Below are 20827 nucleotides of genomic sequence, written 5' to 3'. Positions count from 1 at the left end.
CGATTTATGCTAACAAACACATAATTTTTCTGGACGTTAATATGAACCTTTTGATAGAAATACGTGGGTACACACGAATTTGACATTGCTTTAAAAACTAGAGAATTCCGTTGGGATTTGTAGTTATTAATCATGATGATATAGCCTAAAATCTCGCAAAATCTAAATTTTTACAAAACGTTTGTTTGACTGGAAAAGAAACTACAGAATTCCGTTGGGATTTGCAGTTTTTAATCACGATTACATAGATTAAAATTTCGGAAAAACTAAATATTTAGAAAAATTTTGTTAGAGTGGAAAATCGAAACGAGTGATAGAATAATGTTAAAAAATGCATATTAAACACTTTCTGAAAGAATTAGTACATTCGGTTGGAATTTGCAGGTTTTATTAATGTTTATACAAAATACGCATTTCTAGCTCGAGAAACGACGATTTTTCCAATTTTTACGAGATACTATAACAAACACATATTTTTCTCGAAGTGAAGATAAATCTTTTGATAGAAATACGTGCGTACTCAGGGATATGACACTGTTTTAAGAAACTAGAGAATTCCGTTGGGATTTGAAATTTTTATTCATGATTATATGTCTTAAAATCTCGCAAGAACTAAAATTTTAGAAAATTTTTGTTCGATTGGAAAATCGAAAGGCGTGAGGGAATACTGTATAAAAATGCATATTAAACACTCCCTGAATGAATTAGCACAATCGGTTAGAATTTGCAGGTTTTATTAATGCTTATACAAAAAACGCTTTTCTAGTTCGAGAAACAACGATTTTTCCACTTTTTATGATTTACATGAACTAACACATATTTTTCTCGACGCGAACATGAATCTTTTGATAGAAATACGTGCATACACAGGAATATCACATTCTTTTAAGATACTAAATAATTCCGTTGGGATTTGTAGTTTTTTTAAATGATTATATAGATTAAAATATCGCAAATACTCAATTTTTAGAAAAAAAAAACTAGAAACACTTTCTGAAAGAATTAGCACAATCGGTTGGAATTTGTAGGTTTTATTAATGTTTACACAATCAACGCATTTCTAGTTCGAGAAGCGACGATTTTTCCACTTTTTACGATTTACACTAACAAACACATATTTTTCTGGACGCGAACATGAATCTTTTGATAGAAAAACGTGCGTACACAGAAATATGGCATTGTTTTAAGAAACTAGAGAATTCCGTTGGGATTTGTCGTTGTTATTGATGATTACATGACTTAAAATCTCGCAAAAACAAAATTTTCAGAAAAATTTTGTTTGAGTGGAAAGTCGAAACGAGTGATAGAATACTGTATAAGAATGCATATTAAATACTTTCTGAAAGAATTAGTGCAATCGGTTGGAATTTGTGGATTTTATTAATGTTTACACAAAAAACGCATTTCCAGCTCGAGAAACGACGATTTTTCCAATTTTTACGAGTTACTGAAACAAAACGCTGATTTTTCTGGACGTGAACATTAATCTTTTGATAGAAATAAGTGCGTACACAGGAATATCACATTGTTTTAAGAAACTAGAGAACTCCGTTGGGATTTGTATTTTTTATTCATCTCGCAAGAACTAAATTTATAGAAAAATTTTGTTTGAGTGCAAATCGAGATGAGTGATAGAATACTGTATAAAGTGCATAGTAAACACTTTCTGAAAGAATTGGCACAATCGGTTGGAATTTGTAGGTTTTATTAATGTTTACACAAAAACGCATTTCCAGCTCGAGAAACGACGATTTTTCCAATTTTTACGAGTTACTCAAACAAAACGCTGATTTCTCTGGACGTGAACATTAATCTTTTGATAGAAATAAGTGCGTACACAGGAATATCACATTGTTTTAAGAAACTAGAGAACTCCGTTGGGATTTGTATTTTTTATTCATCTCGCAAGAACTAAATTTATAGAAAAATTTTGTTTGAGTGCAAAATCGAGATGAGTGATGGAATACTGTATAAAGTGCATAGTAAACACTTTCTGAAAGAATTAGCACAATCGGTTGGAATTTGTAGGTTTTATTAATGTTTATAGAAAAGACGTATTTCTAGCTCGAGAAACGACGATTTTTCAACTTTTCACTATTTACACTAACAAACACAGATTTTTCTGGACGCGAACATGAATCTTTTGATAGAAATACGTGCGTACATAGGAATATCACATTCTTTTAAGAAAGTAGAGAATTCCGTTGTGAATTGTAGGTTTTATTCTTGATTATATACCTTAACATCTCGCAAGTTCTCACGATTTTTCCAATTTTTACGTGTTACTCTAACAAAACACAGATTTTTCTGGACGGGAACATGAATCTTTTGATAGAAATTCGTGCGTACAAAAAACTATCACATTGTTTTACGAAACTAGAGAATTCCGTTGGGATTTGTAATTTTTATTCATGATTATATATGGTAAGCAAGGGTGAATAGGGTCAAAATTCATATTTACTCTAATAACTCATATAACTTAACATTAAACTTAAAGTGTGATACTTCGTCAGAAAGATTGAAGTTTTAGCTACACATTTAAATGTCTATATTTGAATTAACTCTGCAACAATTTAGCATGTTTAGAAATTAAAGAAAGTACTGCAGGACCCTTTTCACCCTAAGCAGCCAGGGTGAATAGGGTCATCAAGAATGGCGATTGGAAACATTCTTTCTTTTCATTTTTATTCGTAAACTTGTATAATAAAATACTTACGAAGATTCATATCCAGACAAATTATACTGAGTCAAATTTTCATATACGGAATTGTTCTTATTTTTTTTATCCAGGAGCACGCTCACAAGTTTTCCAAACATACTTATGGCTCACCTTGTATATTTAATACTAATTCTTCATCACAAGCAACAAATGTCCTGTTTTAATTATTCAATTAACATCTTCCACAAATACGAGTAAGTCATTTCTTACTCTGAGCTCCAACACAATTTTCATAGTATCACTCATTCCTCTTTCCCATGCATTATACACAGTTTCCGAGCTTTAAAGAAACAGGATCAATCTATTTAACATTGCAAAAACCACATGCAGTGTCATATTCATCTGATGATTCATCTCCTGACGATGATGATGATGATGATTATGGGCACCTTTTCGAACATCGAAGATTCAGTTCAAACCCACAAGCTGAAAGTTTAGGCCTAAGTATTCTCTTTGCAAATTACTTTTATGGTCAAATGAGACACGGTTTATCCTCTCCTATTCTTTACCTGTTAGTTGACCTCATTTTCCAGACGTCCTTGTAGGCAGTAATGTGGTACATTGAAGAGCGCCGCAGCGTGGCGCTAGCTTCGCACTTCATGATAAGCTTTTATTGCCCTATACATATACTCCTCCAATCATGAAGACAGCGTGTTTCTTATGTATTTCCCCGTTTAGGACAAATATAAACCCTATTTCAATGAAATCAGTTTAAAATATTCTGACCCTTTTCACCCTTAAAATAGTGACCCCAATCACCCAAAGAGCAATAATATATTGTATCTTAAGGTTTGCCATACTGTTTGGCCTTAGAAGCTCAACATATGGGTAACCTGTCCTTTAAGAGTCCACTTTCAACTTAATTACTAAATCATGTAAGTATCACAATAATAACTGGTAAAACGTAGATTAAATAAACACTACAATTTAAGAAATTAAATAAAATATTGCTACTTATCGTTACAATAAAAATTTCCTACTTCAAACAACGCACCGAAAACAAAGCAGTTATATTACATTCCCGCCTTTCTGCATTGAAAAAGTTCACAAATTTACGCTAGCTAGCGCATAAACCAGTACTCTTTGTCCTTTGGCTTACAGAGCGGTGTTTTCAAAATTGATCCGATCCATCTGATAACCCGTTTCACCCTTGTTACCCTAGCTTAAAATCTCGCAAAAACTAAATTTTTAGAAAAATTTTGTTTGAGTGGAAAATCGAAATGAGTGATAGAAAACTGCATAAAAATACATATTTAAAACTTTCTGAAAGAATTAGCACAATCGGTTGGATCTGTAGATTTTATTAATGTTTACACAAAAAACGCATTTCTAGCTCGAGAAACGACGATTATTTTTAACACTTTTCACTATTTACACTAACAAACACAGATTTTTCTGGACGGGAACATGAATCTTTTGATAGAAATACTTGCGTACACAGGAATATGACTTTGTTTTAAGAATCTAGAGAATTCCGTTGGGATTTGTAGTTTTTATTCATGATTATATAGCATAAGATGTCGCAAAAACAAAATTCTTAGAAAAATTTTGTTTCAGTGGAATTTCGAAGCGAGTGATAGAATACTGTATAAAAATGCAAATTGAACACTTTCTGAAAAAATTGGCGCAATTGGTTGGAAACTGAGTGTTTTATTAATGTTTACACAAAAAACGGATTTCTAGCTCGAGAAACGATGATTTTTTGAAAACTATTTACGCTTTACACTAACAAACACATATTTTTCTGGACGCGAACATGAACATTTTGATAGAAATACGTGCGAACACAGGAATATGACGTTATTTTAAGAAACAACAATATACCGTCGGGATTAGTAGTTTTTATTCATGATTATATAGCTTAACATCTCGCAAAAACAAAATTTTTAGAAAAATTTTGTTTGAGTGGAAAATCAAAACCAGTTATAGAGTACTGTTTAGAAATGCATATTAAACACTTTCTGAAAGAAATAGCACATTCGGTTGGAATCTGTAGGTTTTATTAACGTTTACACAAAAAAAACGCATTTCTAGCTCGAGAAACGATAATTTTTCCACTTTTTACGGTTTATAATAACAAACACATTTTTTTCTGGATGCGAACATGATTCTTTGTTAGAAATACGTGAGTACACAGGAACAACATTTTTTAAGAAACTATAGAATTCCGATAGGATTTGTGGTTTTTATTCATGATTATACAACTCAAAATCTCGAAAACTAAATTTTTAGAAAAATTTTGTTTGAGTGGCAAATCGAAACGAGTGATAGAATATTGTACAAAAATGCATATTAAAAACTTTCTGAAAGAATTAGCACAATCTTTTGGAATCCGTAGGTTTTATTAACGTGTACACAAAAAACGCAGTTCTAGCTCGAGCGACGACGATTTTTCACTTTTTACGGCTTACACTATTAAACACGTATCTTTCTGGACGCGAACATGAATGTTTATATAGAAATACGTGTGTACATTGGAATAACACATTGTTTTAAGAAACTAGAGAATTAAGTTGTGATTTGTAGTTTTTATTCATGATGATATAGGTTCAAATTGAGCAAGAACTAAATTTTTTGAAAAAATTTGTTTGTGTGGAAAATCGAGTTGAGTCATAGAATACTGTATAAAAATGCATATTGAATACTTTCTGAAAGAATTGGCACAATCGGTTGGATTTTGTAGGTTTTTATTAATGTTTACACGAAAAACGATTTTCTACCTCGAGAAACCACGATTTTTTCACTTTTTATGGTTTACACTAACAGACACATATTGTTTTGGATGCGAACATGATTCTTTTGTAGGAAATACGTGCGTACACAGGAATATGACGTTGCTTTAAAAATCTAGAAAATTCCGTTGGGATTTGTAGTTTTTATTTATGATTATATAGCGTAAGATCTAGCAAAACTAAATTCTTAGAAAAATTTTGTTTCAGTGGAACTTCGAAGCGAGTGATAGAATACTGTACAGAAATGCATATTGAACACTTTCTGAAAGAAATAGCACATTCTGTTGGAATCTGTACGTTTTATTAATGTTTACACAAAAAACGCACTTCTAGCGCGAGAAACGATGATTTTTTAACACTTTTTACGTTTTACACTAACAAACACATATTTCTCTGGACACGAACATAAATCTTTTGATAGAAATACGTGCGTAGTCAAGAATATGACATTGTTTTAAGAAACTAGAGAATACCGTCGGGATTTGTAGTTTTTATTCATGATTATATAGCTTAACATCTCGCAAAAACTAAATTTTCAGAAAAATTTTGTTTGAGTGCAAAATCAAAACCAGTTAGAGTAATGTTTAAAAATGCATGTTAAACACTTTGTGAAAGAATTATCACAATCTTTTGGAATCTGTAGTTTTTATTAACGTTTACACAAAAAACGCAGTTATCTCGAGAAACGACGATTTTTCCAATTTTTCCGAGTTACTATAACAAACACAGATATTTCTGGACGCGAACATAATTATTTTGAGAGAAATACTTGCGTACACAGGAATATCACATTTCTTCAAGAAACTAGAGAATTCTCTTGGGATTTGTAATTTTTATACATGATTATATAGCTTAATATCTCGGAGAAACAAATTTCTTAGAAAATTTTTGATTTAGTGGAAAATCGAAACCAGTGCTAGAGTACAGTTTGAAAAAGCATATTTAACACTTTCTGAAAGAATTAGCTCTATCGTTTGGAATTTGCATGTTTGATTAATGTTTATACAAAAAACGGATTTCTAGCTCGAGAAACGACGATTTTTCCAATTTTTACGAGTTACTCTAACAAAACACAGATTTTTCTGGACGTGAGCATTATGCTTTTGATTAAAAAACGTGCGTACACAGGAATATCACATTTTTTAAGAAATTTGAGAACTACGTTGGGATTTGTAATTTTTTATTCACGAATATATAGCTTAAAATCTCGCAAGAACTAAATTTATAGAAAAATTTTGTTTGAGCGGATGATCGAAACGAGTGATAGAATGCTATACACATATGGAAATTAAACACTTGCGGAAAGAATTAGCTCAATCGGTTGGAATTTGCATTTTTTATTAAATCTTAAACTAAAAACGGTTTTTCTAGCTCGAGAAACGACGATTTTTCCACTTTTTACGAGGTACACTAACAAACTTATATTTTTCCGGACGCGAACATGAATCTTTTGATAGAAATACGTGCGTACACACGATTATCACACTGTCTTAAGAAACTAGAGAATTCCGATGGGTTTTGTGTTCTTTATTCATGATTATATTGCTTAAAATCTAAAAAAACTAAATTTTTAGAAAAATATTATTTGAGTGGGACATCGAAACGAGTGAAATAATGCTGTATAAAAATTCATATTAAATACTTTCTGAAACAATTAGGACAATCGGTTGGAATTTGCAGGTTATATTAATGCTTATACAAAAAAAAACGCATTTTTAGCTCAAGAAACAACGATTTTTCCACTTTTTACAATGTACTCTAGCAAACTCATAATTTTCTGGACGTAAACATGAATTTTTTGATAGAAATACGTGCGTACACAGAAATGTCACATTCTTATAAGAAACTAGAGAATTCCGTTGGGATTTGTAGTTTTTATTCATGATTATATAGGTTAAAATCGAGCAAGAACTAAAATTTTAGAAAAATTTTGTTTGTGTGGAAAATCGATATGAGTGATAGAATACTGTTTAAAAATGCATATTAAATACTTTCTGAAAGAAGTAGCATAATCGGTTGATATTTTTATGTTTTTATTAATGTTTACAAGAAAAACGGTTTTCTAACTCTAGAAACGACGATTTTTCCCTTTTTACGGTTTACACTAATAAACACATATTTTTCTGGACTCGAAGATGAATCTTTTGATAGAAATACGTGCGTACACAGGAATATGATTTGTCTTAAGAATCTAAATATTTCCGTCAGGATTTGTACTTTTTATTCATGATTATATAGCATAATATCTCGCAAAAAGTAAATTTTTAGAAAAATTAGGTTTTAGTTGAACTTCGAAGCGAGTGATATAACACTGTATAAAAATGCATATTGAACACTTTCTGAAAGAATTAGCACAATCGGTTGGAATCTGTAGGTTTCATTAATGTTTACACAAAAAAAAAATAAATAAAAAAAAAAAACGAATTTCTAGCTCGAGAAAATGAACCAATATTTTTTAACACTTTTTACGATTTACACTAACAAACACATATTTTTCTGGTCGCGAACATGAATCTTTTGATAGAAATACGTGCGTACACAGGAATATGACATTGATTTAAGATACTAGAGAATTCCGTCCTGATTTGTAGTTTTATTCATGATTATATAGCTTAATATCTCGCAAAAACAAAACATTTAGAAAAATTTTGTTGGAGTGGAAAATCAAAACCAGTTAAAGAGTACTGTTTAAAAATACATATTAAACACATTCTGAAAGAATTAGCACAATCGGTTGGAATATGTAGGGTTTATTAAAGTTTACACAAAAAACGCAATCCTAGTACGAGAAACGCCGGTTTTTCCACTTTTTACGGTTTACGCTAACAAACATATATTTTTCTTGACGCGAACATGAATCTTTTGATACAAATACGTGCATGCACAGGAATATCACATTGTTTCAAAAAACTAGAGATTTGCGTTGTGATTTGTAGTTTTTATTCATGATTATGTGGCTTAAAATCTCGCAAAACTAATTTCTAAGAAAAATTTTGTTTGAGTGGAAAATCGAATCCAGTGTTAGAGCACAGTTTAGAAATGCGTATTAAACACTTTCTGAAAGAATTAGCACAATCGTTTGGAATCTGTACGTTTTATTAATAGTCTTACAAAAAAACTCATTTCTAGCTCGAGAAACGACGATTTTCCCACTTTTTACGGTTTACACTAAGAAACTCATATTTTTCTGGACGCGAACATGCATCTTTTCATAGAAATACCTGCGTACACACGATTATCACATTGTTTTAAGAAACTAGAGAATTCCGATGGGATTTGTGGTTTTTATTTATGATTATACAGCTTACCTCGCGAAAACTAAATTTTTAGATATAATTTGTTTGACTGGAAAATCGAAACCAGTGAGAGAATACTGTATAAAAATGCATAATAACACTTTCTGAAAGAATTAGTATAATATGTTGTAATTTGCATGTTTTAATAATGCTGATACAAAAGACGAATTTCTAGCTCCTGCTTACACAGGATTATCACATTGATTTAAGAATCTAAATAATTCCATTTGGATTTGTAATTTTTATTAATGATTATATAGCTTAAAATCTCTCAAGAACTAAATTTTTAGAAAAATTTTGTTTGAGTGGAAAATCGAAACAAGCGAGAGGATACAGTACAAACCTGCATATTAAACACATTCTGAAAGAATTAGCACAATCGGTTGTAATCTGTAGGTTATATTAATGTTTACACAAAAAACGCATTTCTAGATCGAGAAACGTCGATTTTTCCACTTTTTACGATTTACACTAAAAAACTAATATTTTCTGGACTCGAAAATCACACTTTGGTTGAAATACGTGCTTACACACTAATTTGACAATGTTTTAAAAAACTAGAGAATTCCGTTGGTATTTGTAAATTTTATTCATGATTATATAGCTTAAAATCTCGAAACAACTAAATTTTTAAATGAATTTTCTTTGAGTGGAAAATCGAAACGAGTTATAGAAAGCTCAAAAAAAAAAAAATATTAAACACTTTCCGAAAGAATTTGCACAGTCGGTTGGAATTTGCAGGTCTCATTGATTTTTATGCAGAAAACGCTTTTCTATCTCGAGAAACGACGGTTTTTACACTTTTTAAAGCTTTACACTACCAAACACACATTTTTCTGGACGCGAGCATGAAACTTTTGATAGAAATACGTGCGTACACACGATTATGACATTTTTTTTTAAGAAACTAGAGATTTCCGTTGGGATTTGTAGTTTTTATTAATGATTATATAGCTTAACATCTCGCAAAAACTAAATTCTTAGAAAAAGTTTGTTTGAGTGGAAAATTGAAACCAGTGATAGAGTACTGTTTAAAAATGCATATTAAACTCTTTCTGAAAGTAATAGCACAATCGTTTGGAATCTGTTGGTTTTATTAATGTTTACACAAAAAACGCATTTCTAACTCGAGAAACGATGATTTTTCCCATTTTTACGATTTACACTAAAAAACACATATTTTTCTGGACGCGACCGTGAATCTTTGATACAAATACGTGCGTACACAGGAATATGACATTGATTTAAGAAACTAGAGAATTCCGTTGCGATTTGTAGTTTTTATTCATGATTATATAACTTAACATCTCACAAAAACTAAATGTTTAGAAAAATTTTGTTTGTGTGGGAAATCGAAACCAGTGATAGAGTACTGTTTAAAAATGCATATTGAACTATATCTGAAAGAATTAGCATAGTCGCTTGGAATCTGCAACTTTTATTAATGTTTACACAAAAAACGCATTTCTAACGCGAGAAACGAAGATTTTTCCTCTTTTTACGATATATACTAACAAACACGAACAGGAATGTTTTGATATAAATACGTGCGTACACTCGAACATGAATGTTTTGATATAAATACGTGCGTACACTCGAATATCATATTTTTTTAAGAAAGTGGAGAATTCCGTTGTGATTTGTAGTTTTTATTCATGATTATATAACTTAACATCTCGCATAAACTAATTTTTTAGAAATATTTTGTTTGTGTGCAAAATCCAAACAAGTGAGGGAATACTGTATAAAAATACATATTAAACACTTTCTGAATGAATTAGCACAATGGGATGGAATTTGCATCTATTATTAATGCTAATACAAAAAAAAATTTTCTAGACCGAGAAACGTCGATTTTTTAACTTCTTACGATTAACACTAACGTACTCATATATTTCTGGACTCGAACATGAAACTTTGGTAGAAATACGTGCGTACACGCGAATATCACATTCTTTTAAGAAACTAGAGAATTCCGTTGGGATTTGTAGTTTTTATTCGTGATTATATAGCCTAATACCACGCAAAAACTAAATTTTTAGAGAAATTTTGTTAGATTGGAAAACCGAAAACACTACTAGAGTACTGTTTAAAAGTACATCTTTAACACTTTCTGAAAGAATTAGCACAATCGGTTGGAATCTGTAGGTTATATTATTGTTTACACATCAAACGCATATCTACCTCGAGAAAGGACGATTTTTCCACATTTTACGGTTGACACTAACAAACACATATTTTTCTGGACGCAAACATCAATCTTTTGATAGAAATACGTGAGTACACAGGAATATCACATTGCTTAAGAGACTAGAAAATTCCGTTGGGATTTGTAGTTTTTATTCATGATTATATAGCTTAGAATCCAGCAAAAACTAAGTTTTAAAAAAAAATTTTTAGTTGAAAATCGAAACGAGGGAGCGAATACTGTACAAAAATGCGTATTAAACACTTTTTGAAAGAATTAACACAATCGGTTGGAAACTGTAGGATTTGTTAATGTTTGCACAAAAAAAAACGCATTTCTAGCTCGAGAAACGACGATTTTTCCCTTTTTACGATTTACACTAACAAACTTATATTTTTCTGGACGCGAACATGAAACTTTTGATAGAAATACGTGCGTACAAACGAATTTGATATTGTTTTAAGAAACTAGAGAATTCCGTTGGGATTTGTAGTTTGTATTCATGATTTTATAGCTTAAAATTTCCCAAACACTAAATTTTTAGAAAATCCATATTAAACACTTCTGAAAGAATTAGCACAATCGTTTGGATTTTGTAGGTCTTATTAATGTTTATACACAAAACGCATTTCTAGTTCGAGATAGGACGATTTTTCAATGTTTCACGATTTACACTACCAAACACATATCTTTCTGGACGCGAACATGATTCTTTTGATTGAAATACTTGCGTAAACACTGATATCAAAATTTTTCTTAAGAAACTAGAGAATTCCGTTGGGATTTGTAGTTTTTATTCACGAATATATAGTTTTAAGTCTCGCGAAAACTAAATACATAGAAAAAGTTTATTTGACTGGAAAATCTAGATGAGTGATAGAATACTGTATAAAAATGCATATTAGACACTTTCTGAAATAATTAGCAAAAACGCTTGGAATCTGTATTATTCATTAACGTTTACACAAAAAAACGCATTTGTAGCTCGAGAGACGACGGCTTTTACACATTTTACGGTTTACACTAACAAACACATATTTTACTGGACGCGTACATGAAAGTTTGATAGAAATACGTGCGCACACACGATTATGACATTTTTTTTAAGAAACTAGAGATTTCCGTAGGGATTTGTTGTTTTTATTCACGATTATAAAATCAAAATTTTTAGAAAAATTTCTTAGTGTGGAAAATCGAAACCAGTGATGGAGTAGTGTTTAAAAATGCATATTTAACTCTTTCTGAAAGAATTAGCACAATCGCTTGGACTCTGTAGTTTTTACTAATGTTTACACAAAAAACGCATTTCTAACTCGAGGAACGTAGATTTTTCCACTTTTTACGATATACACTAACAAACACATATATTTCTGAGCGCGAATATGAACCTCTTGATAGAAATACGTGCTTACACACAAATATCACATTCTTTTAAGAAAATGGAAAAATTCCTTGGGATTTTTAGTTTTTATTCATGATTATATAACTTAATATCTCGAATAAACTAAAATACTTAGAAAAATTTTGTTTTAGTGGAAAATCGAAACAAGTGAGAGAATAATGTATAAAACAGCATATTAAACATTTTCTGAAAGAATTAGCACAATCGGTTGGAATTTGGATGTTTAATTTTTGCTTATACAAAAAACGCATTTCTAGCTCGAGAAATGTAGATTTTTCCACTTTTTACGATTTACTCTAACAAGCTCATATTTTTATGGACACGAACATGAAACATTGGTAGACATACGTGCGTACACACGAATATCACATTCTTTTAAGAAACTAGAGAGTTCCTTTGGGATTTGTAGTTTTTATTCATGATTATATAGCTTAAAATCTCGCAAAAACTAAATTTTTAGAAAAACTTTTTATGAGTGGAAAATCGAAACCACTGATAGAGTACTGTTTAAAAATGCATATTAAATACTTTCTGAAAGATTTAGCACAATCGGTTGGAATCTGCAATTTTTATTCATGTTTAGACAAAAACTGAATACTAGATCGAGAAACGACGATTTTTCCACTTTTTACTGTTTACACTAAGAAACACATATTTTTCTGGACCGGAACATGAATCTTTCGATAAATGCGTGCGTTCACAGGAATATCACATTGGTTTAAGAAAAAAGAGAATTCCGTTGGGATTTGTACTTTTTATTCATGATTAAATAGCTTATCATCTCTCAAAACTAATTTTTTAGAAAAATTTTGTTACAGTTAAAAATCAATAAGAGTGATAGAATACGGTATAAAAATGCATATTAAACACTTTCTGAATGAATTAGCACAAACGGTTGGAATCTGTAGGTTATATTAATGTTTGCACAAAAAACGCATTTCTAGATCGAGAAACGAAGATTTTTCCCCTTTTTACGACTTACACTAACAAGCTCATATTTTTCTCGACTCCAAAATGAAACTTTGGTAGACATACATGCGCACGCACGAATTTGACATTGTTTTAAAGTACTAGAGAATTCAGTTGGTATTTGTAGATTTTATTCATGATTATATAACTTAAAATCTCGAAACAACTAAACTTTTAGAAAAATGTTGTTTGAGTGGAAATTCGAAACGAGTTATAGAATAATGTAAAAAAATATATTAAACACTTTCTGAACGAAATAGCACAGTCGTTTGGAATTTGCCGGTTTTAATGATGTTTATGCAGAAAACGCATTTCTAGCTGGAGAAACGACGATTTTTCCACTTTTTACGAGTTACACTAACAAACTCATATCTTTCTGGACGCGAACATGAATCTTTTGATAGAAATAAGTGCGTTCTCACGATTATCACATTCTTTTAATGAACTAGATAATTCCGATGGGATTTGTGGTTTTTATTCATATTTAACGTCTCGAAAACTAAATTTGTAGAAAAATTTTGTTTGAGATGAAAATCTAAACGAGTGAGTGAATACTGTATGAAAAAGGATATTGTAACCTTTTATACTGAAAAACAATGTACTTTTATTATCTCAACAATAACTCTTCACTGTCTACAATTTAATTTCACTCCCGTCAACAATGGGATTTGCTCTCCGCACAGCAACACATCGGTCGTTCTTGCACTCCACAAACGACAATGACAATTTACGTGGACTATCACGAACAACATTGAACTGTTAATGTTAACTAATATTCAAAAAGCACTATTTACAACACAGAATTGTCATTTCTCAGTTCACAGCTCTTTTGTCTTGGCTAGTTCTTCTAGCTCAGTAACTCGCGTTCACAGAATCTCGAACTCCACACCATCAGAGACGATCCGCTGAACCTCGAACTCAGGTCCCTCAATTGCGGTCCACTGCACTCGAACTCCGGGCTTCAGGCTCCACAGTTACGGACACAACTCAAGTTGCGGTCTGGTCTCGAAGCTGACTTCACTGCTACACAAGACTAACTCTCTTACTTCTCGGGGGCTGGCTTCTTTTCATTTGCAAGGCAACGCTTCGCCTTCCCGTCGTTTCCGTTACTGGACAATTCGAGAAAAACCTGTCACGCTGCTATTCTTCCCCTTCACTTCGCGATGCCGTCCGTCTTTCTTCCCCTCTCGTCACTAGTTAGCATGGCTGCGGCTCCATTCTCCACGTTACCCGAGAATTCCACGAGCACCCTGACCTCTGTGGGACGCGTGATCGAGTATTGTTGGGCTGTCAGAACATTAGACACTTTCTGAAAATATTATCACAATCGGTTGCAATTTGCAGCTTTTATTATTGCTTATACAAAAGACGCTTTTGCAGCTCGAGAAACGACGATTTTTCCACTTTTTACGATTTACAGTAACAGACTCATATTTTTCTGGACGCGAACATGAATCTTTTTGATAGAAATACGTGCGTACACACATATCACATTCTTTTAAGAAACTAGAGAATTCCGTTGGAATTTGTAGTTTTTATTCATGATTATATAGATTAAATTCTCGCAAAGGCTAAATTCTTAGAAATATTTTTAGTGGAAAATCGAAGCGAGTGAACAAATACTGTATAAAAATGCATATTAAACACATTTGGTTGGAAACTGTAGTATTTGAAAAATTACACAAAAAACGCATTTCTAAATCGAGAAACGACGATTTTTCCCTTTTTAAGATTTACACTAACAAACTTATATTTTTCTGGACGCGAAATTGAACTTTTGATAGAAATACGTGCGTACAAAGGAATTTGACATTGTTTTAAGAAACTAGAGAATTCCGTAGGTTTTTGTACTTTTTGTTCATGATTATATAGCTTAAAATCTCTCAAGAACTAAATCATTAGAAACATTTTATTCGAGTGGCAAATCGATATGAGTGATAGAATACTGTATGAAAATGCATATTAAACACATTCTGAAAGAATTGCTCTCCACACAGTAACACAGTATTCGTTAGTGCACTCCACTGACGACAATGACAATTTACTTGGACTATTACGATCAACAATGAATTGTTAATCTTAACTAATATTTACAAAGCACAATTTACAACTCTGAACGGTCAGTTCCCAGTTCACAGCTCGTTTGTCTTGGCTAGTTCTTCTAGCTCTGTTACTCGCGTTCACAGAATCTCGAACCCCAGACCTTCATAGACGATCCGCTGAACTTTGAATTAAGGTCCCCCAACTGCGGTCCACTGCACTCGAACTCCGGGCTTCAGGCTCCACAGTTACGGACACAACTCAAGTCGCGCTCTGGTCTCGAACCTGGCTTCACTCCTACACAAGACTGGCTTACTGACTGACTGACTGACTGACTGACTGACTGACGTTCACTTACGTCTTCTCTTTTATAACCAAACTATAGTTTCTCGAGAGTTCGCGAAAGATTCCACTCTCGAATAATCTGGATTTCCACTTCGTCGGACTTCTGGACGATACAGGAGGGTCCGTCCCCCCCTTCATTCCGCACATATCAGTTGCGCGCGCGACCTCCCCTCGCCTCTCCAAGCCGCGAACCGTCCCCCAGTGCTCCGTGGAGCCCGTGTCTACTCACGAGCGACCTGCTCTCTTGCGGGAAGCGTGTTCGAGTCTCGAGGTGGCTGTCACATTGCTCCCACCTTAGGGCTGGCCGTCCCGGAGAGTCCCTTGGTATGCCGCCAGTCGATCCAACTTTTTGGGGTCCTCCGGCTTCGCCCTCCTTGTGGTGGTGTCATCCGTCATGGGTTTGGCTGGGCATCGATACTCGTACTGCGTGGGCGCCGTCTTTCTTTTTCACTTGGCCCTCCAAGGAGAGCTCGCTGGCCACGGGTTGGTCTTCGGCGACCATCAGGAAAACTTCATCCCGACCAAGACGGAGTATACGGCGCCGGACGTCCACCGTCGCATCGAGTAACCGCATGGCGTCGAGTGTCAGGACGACGTCCTCGGTGATGTTAGCGACGAACACCCACATTTCAAGTTTCCTCTTCCCCAAGGTCAGGTCTAGGAAGATCTCTCTCTGGATGGACAAGCTCTCGCCTGAAGCAGTCCGTAGCTCAGTTTGGCGCAGCGTCGTCCTCCCAGGTAGGCCACGCATGATGTCTGGTCTGACTGTAGTGAGCATCGCCCCGGTGTCCGCCAGTACTCTGCATGGACGGCTCTTATCCGTCCTTCAGCAATCAGCTCATCGTCGCATCTTCTGTCGACCGGTTTCAGGACGAGCCGAGGGGAGGGTGATGACGGCGCCGACGTGTTCCTCCTAGCATCGGCCCCCTCTCTCTCCTGACTGTAACCAGGTCGGTCGCAACTCTTCCGGAAGTGTCCAGGTTCACCGCAGGACCAGCAGGTGGGCACCCGTCGCCCCCGTTGCTCCGGCGACTGTTCACCCCTCTCGGTGTTACTCACCTCTCTCTCCTGCCGGTGGCCAGATTGGTCGCAATCCCTCCTTAGGTGTTCCGGTCTCCCGCAGAACCAGCAGGTGGGCGCCCGTCGTCCTCGGCACCCCGGTGACTGTTGGCGCTCCTCGACGTCGGCCACCTCTCACTCATGCCTGTGGCCAGATTGGTCACAGTCCCTTCTCAAGTGTCCCGGTTTGCCGCAGGATCAGCAGGTGGGCGCCCGTCGTCTCCGCCGCTCCGTTGGCTGCTGGCACTCCTCGACGTCGGCCTTCTCTCTCTCCCGCCTGTGGCCGGACCGGTCGCAGTCCCTTTTCAAATGTCCCGGTCTGCCACAGGACCAGCAGGTAGGCGTTCCTCGCCTCTGCCGCTCGGGTGGCTTCGGTTGGCGCCAACCAGCATCCGTCGCCGTGACGCTCCTGATCCAGTGCGGTGTTGAGACTCCCGCCGCCGACTTGGCCGCCTCCATCCTGAGGGCCGCCGCCAGAGCTGCGTTGATGGTACGATGCTCTGCCAGGAGTAGCTGTTGTCCTATTTCCGGGTTTCGAACTCCGCTGCCGAAGTCGTAGGCCGCCTCTCCAGCGATGAAGTCAGTAGGTAGGCCCCTGAGGGCCTTATGGGCCAGTTGTTCCACCGCCATTGCAAATTCCTGCAGGGAGTCGCCTGACTGTTGGACCCTCGTTTTTAGTTGGGTCCTGAATGCTGCCGCAAGTTTATGGTCACCATAACGTCCCTCCAAGGCCGCCATTATCTCGGCGGCTGTCCCATCTTCTGGAACGCTGTGAAGAATCTCCGACGCGTGTACCTGAAGCTCGGCCAGCAACTGAGTGGTTTTCTCTGTTGGCGTCCACCCATTGTGCTCTGCAATGGTCTCGAACTGGCGACGGAATATCGCCCAAGATGTCGTACCGTCGAACTTCGGCGTCTTGACGTTGTAATATCTGGCTGAAGGCGATGGTTCCGCAGGGCCAGCATATGGAATCCTCAACTCTATGGCCGCTTCTTGCATGGCACGTCGAACCTCCTCGGCAACTATCTGTTTATGTTCTCTAGCCTGGCGAGGATGTGCTTGTTTTCTACAGAATGTTGGTCCATTAACATACTCGTCTTGTCCAGCAACTCACTCGTTTCCTCTTGACGACGCTCGAGAGCGCGAATTTTGCCGTCAAAATGGTCTACATCCTGTCTCAACTCGGCTACTGTCTCGTTTATAGTTGTAAAATTCTGGTTAATTTAACCAAATCGGCCTTAATTTCGCCTTTCTCGATGGCGAAAATTCCATCTACGTGGGCCGAAACGCTTTCAACTTGCGTGATGACGTCATCTTTCACTCCGCTTATGTCGCCTTTCACTCCGCTTATGTCACTTTTCATCTCGGATTTTACGTCACCTATGTCGTTCTTCACTCCACTTATGTCGCTTTTCACCTCACTGATGTGTTTGTGCATTTCCTTGATGGCTTCCAGGATCTGCTGTAGGTTGTCCATTGTGTCGATAATGTCCCGATTCTGACACCAGTGTAACGGTTTATACTGAACAACAATGTAACTTTATTATCTCAACAATGGGACTTGCTCTCCACACAGTAACACAGTATTCGTTAGTGTACTCCACTAAGGACAATGATAATTTACTTGGACTATTACGAACAACAATGAACTGTCAATCTTAACTAATATTTACAAAGCACAATTTATAACACAGAACGGTCAGTTCTCTGTTCACAGCTCGTTTGCCTTGGCTAGTTCTTCTAGCTCAGTCACTCGCGTTCACGGAATCTCGAACCCCAGACCTTCAGAGACGATCCGCTGAAATTCGAACTCAGGTCCCCCAACTGCGGTCCACTGCACTCGAACTACGGGCTTCAGGCTCCACAGTTACTGACACAACTCAAGTCGCGATCTGGTCTCGAAGTTGGCTTCGCTCCTACACAAGTCTGGCTTACTGACTGACTGTCCGACGTTCACTTGCGTCTCCTCTTTTATAACCTAACTATAGTTTCTCGAGAGTTCGCGAAAGATTCCACTCTCGAATAATCTGGATTTCCACTTCGACGGACTTCTGGACGATACGGGAGGGTCCGTCCCCCCTTCAATCCGCACAAAGCTGTTGCCCGCGCGACAGCCTCATGCCTCTCCAAGCCGCGCGCCATCCAACAATGCACTGTGGAGCCCGTGTCGACCCACACGCGACCTGATCTCTTGCGGGAACCTTGTTCGAGTCACGAGCTGGATGTCACAATATTCTATCACTCATCTCGATTACCCACTCAATCAAAATTTTTCAAAGTTTTATTAGTTATCCCAACGGAATTCTCTAGTTTCTTAAAACAATGTCAAATTCGTGTGTACGCACGTATATCTATGAAAAGAATCATGTCCGCGGACAGAATAATATAAGTTTGTTAGTGTAAATCGTAAAATGTGGAAAAATCGACGTTTCTCGAGCTAGAATTGCGTTTTTTGTGTAAACATTAACAAATTCTGCAGATTCCAAACGATTGTGTTAATTCTTTCAGAAAGTGTTTAATATGCATTTTTAAACAGTATTCGTTCACTCGTTTCGATTTTCCACTATAATATTTTCCAAAAATTTTGTTTTTGCGAGATTTAAAGCTATATAATCATGAATAAAAACTACAAATCCCAACGGAATTCCCTAGTTACTTAAACAATGTGAAATTACTGTGTACGCAAGCATTTCTATCAAAAGATTCATGTTCGCGTCCAGAAAAATATGTGTTTGTTAGTGTAACCGTAAAATGTGGAAAAATCGTCGTTTCTCGAGTTAGAAATGCGTTTTATATGTAAACATGAATAAAACATACAGATTCCAACAGATTGTGCTAATTATTTCAGAAAGTGCTTAATAAGCATTTTTAAACAGTGCTCTAGCACAGGTTTCGATTTTCCACTCTAACAAAATTTTTCTAAAAATTTAGTTTTTGCGAGATGTTAAGCTGTATAATCATAAATAAAACTACAAAACCAACGGAATCTCTAGTTTTTTAAAACAATGTGATATTCGTGTGTAGCATGTATTTCTATCAAAAGATTCATATTCGCCCATAAAAATATGAGTTTGTTAGAGTATATCGTAAAAAAAAAAAAAGAAAAATCGTCGTTTCTCGAGCTACAAAAGCGTTTTTTGCATAAACATTAATAAAACCTGCAAATTCCAGCCGATTGTGCTAAATCTTTCATAAACTGTTTAATATCCTTTTTCATACAGTATTCTCTCACACGCTTCGATTTTCCTCTCAAACTAAATTTTACTAAAAATTTAGTTTTTCGAGATGTTAAGCTATATAATCAAGAACAAAACAACAAATCCCATCGGAATTCTCTAGTTTCTTAAAACGATGTGATAATAGTGTGTAAGCACCTATTTCTATCAAAAGAATTCAAGTTCGCGTCCACAAAAATATTAGTTGTTGGTATGACTCGGTAAAAAGTGGAAAAATCGTCGTTTCTCGAGCTAGAAATGCGTTTTTTGCATAAACATTAATAAAGGCATCAAATTACAACCGATTGTGCTAATTCTTTCAGAAAGTGTTTAATATGCATTTTTAAAGAGTCCTCTATCACTTGTTTCGATTTTCCACTCAAACAAAATTTTTCTAAATATTTAGTTTATGCGAAATGTTAAGATATATAATCATGAAAAAAACCTACATTTCCAATCGGAATACTCCAGTTCCTCAAAACAATGTCAAATTCATGTGTACCCAAGTATTTCCATCAAAAGATTAATTTTCGCGTCCAGAAAAATATGTGTTTGTTAGTGTAAACCGTAAAAAGTGGGAAAATCGCCGTTTCTCTAGCTAGAAAAGCGTTTTTTGTGTAAATATTATAAAACTTACAGATTCCAACCGATTGTGCTAATTCTTTCAGAAAGTGTCTAATATGCATTTTTGTACAGTATTCTGTCACTCGTTTCGATTTTAGACTCAAACAAAATTTTTCTAGAAATTTATTATTATTTTTTTTTCAGATTTTATGCTTTATAATCATGAATAAGAAATACAAATCCCAACGGAATCACTACTTTCTTAAAACAATGTGAAATTAGTGTGTACGCACGTATT

This window comes from Periplaneta americana, chromosome 1 (assembly GCF_040183065.1).
Source record: "Periplaneta americana isolate PAMFEO1 chromosome 1, P.americana_PAMFEO1_priV1, whole genome shotgun sequence".
Lineage (NCBI taxonomy): Eukaryota > Metazoa > Arthropoda > Insecta > Blattodea > Blattidae > Periplaneta > Periplaneta americana.
The sequence above is the reverse complement of the archived record's forward strand: the minus strand, read 5'-3'. Positions refer to the sequence as shown.